Source organism: Mastomys coucha, unplaced genomic scaffold (genome assembly GCF_008632895.1).
Source record: "Mastomys coucha isolate ucsf_1 unplaced genomic scaffold, UCSF_Mcou_1 pScaffold15, whole genome shotgun sequence".
Lineage (NCBI taxonomy): Eukaryota > Metazoa > Chordata > Mammalia > Rodentia > Muridae > Mastomys > Mastomys coucha.
The window spans coordinates 57768375-57770133 of record NW_022196897.1 but is presented as its reverse complement, the minus strand read 5'-3'; the positions used below and the strand labels follow the sequence as shown (position 1 = coordinate 57770133).

At 43.7% G+C, this 1759-nt stretch overlaps 1 protein-coding gene across 1 annotated transcript in view; it reads left to right on the top strand.

Annotated features, from left to right (window-relative positions):
- Mettl8 (methyltransferase like 8) overlaps positions 1 to 1759 on the top strand; it is a 105163-nt gene that overhangs the window by 72165 nt on the left and 31239 nt on the right. The window lies entirely within an intron of this gene.

Genomic DNA, 1759 nt, shown 5'->3' with positions numbered 1-1759 from the left:
TCCTGAGAGGCTCTGACAGTGCCCGACTAATACAGAAGTAGAGGCTCACAGCCATCCATTGGACTGAGGACAGGGTCCCCAATGAAAGAGCTAGAGAAAGGACCCAAGAAGCTGAAGGGTTTGCAGCCCCTTAGGACGAACAACAATATGAACTAACTAGTACCTTCAGAGCTCCAAGGGACTAAACCACCAACCAAAGAGTACACACATGGTGGTACTAATGGCTCCAGCAGCATATGTATAGCAGAGGATGGCCAAGTAGGTCATCAGTGGGAGGAGAGGCCCTCGGCCCTGTGAAGATTCTATGCTCCAGTGTAGGGGAATACCAGGGCTAATAAGCAGGAAAGGGTGGGGTAGTGAGCAGGGGAAGGAGGGAGGGAACAGGGGTTTGTTTTTTGTTTTTTGTTTTTATTTTACTTTTTTTTTTTTCGGAGGGGAAATTGGGAAAGGAGATATCGTATGACATATAAATAAAGAAAATAGCTAATAAAAAAAAGAAAAAAGAAAATACCTCCATAAGATTCTGGCTGTAGGCAAGCCTTTAAGGTATTCTCTTAACTAATGATTGATGAAGAAGTGCCCAGTCCATTGTGGGTGGTATCAACCCTAGGCTGGTGGTCCTGGGTTCTATATGAAACCAGGTTGTACAAACTATGAGAAGCAAGCCAGTAAGCAGCACCCTTCCATAGTCTGAGTTAGATCCTGCCCTGAATTCCCTTGGTGATGGACTGTCACCTGGAAGTGTAAGCTGAAATAAACCTCTTCCTCCCCCTAGGGTCTTGCTCATGGTGCTTTATCACAGCAGTAGTAACCCTCACTAAGACACTAAGCTATAGGGAATTGAAATATAGGATTTTTGGTTGCTTATTGTTTAGAAAAATGCCTCATTTCAGGAAATAGGTTGCATCCATTCCAAGCTGATACCTTCCTCCCTCTTCTCCCTCATCCCTTCTCCCCCTTCCCCTTCCCCCTGGTCCTCCACCCTGTTCCTTTATTGTGGTTCTGGGATTTGAACCCAGGGCATCATACATGGTATGCAACAAGAAACACTTTATTTACTTATTTATTATTTATTTATTTATTATTTATATGAGTACACTGCAGCTGTCCTCAGATACACACTAGAAGAGTGCATCGGATCCCGTTACAGATGGTTGTGATCCACCATGTAGTTGCTGGCAATTGAACTCAGGACCTCCGGCAGAGCAGTCAGTGCTCTTAACCACTGAGCCATCTCTCCAGCCCAAGAAACATTTTTATAGCACAAAACACTGCTCTCATACAAAGAGAATCAATTCGGAAACTAAAAATACATGAAGTGAGAGATTTAAGAAAAGTGAATCTTTTACATAGCATATCAAGTTCTCTGTTGGCTGGCTACATGGGAACACACACCTCTAACCCCAGCATTTGGTGGGCTGGAGCACAACCATGATGAATTTGAGGTCAGCCTGGCCTACAAAATGAAATCTATCTCATGTAAAACAGCAATATCAGAAGGCATTTAAATATAAGCTTATCTATTTCAGAAATTGAGATAGCTTATAAGGAAAATGAAACCTAAAATTTAGAGATGAACTAAATGTCTTAAAACTTACACCTTGGGGCTGAGCAATGGCTCAGTGGATAACGCTCTTGCCACACAGCAGAAGGACCTGAGAACCCTGGAGCCCACATTTAAAGAGTGTGGTGCTAACTAGTACCCTCGGAGCTCCCAGGGTCTCAACCACCAACCAAGGACTGCACATAGAGGGGTCTG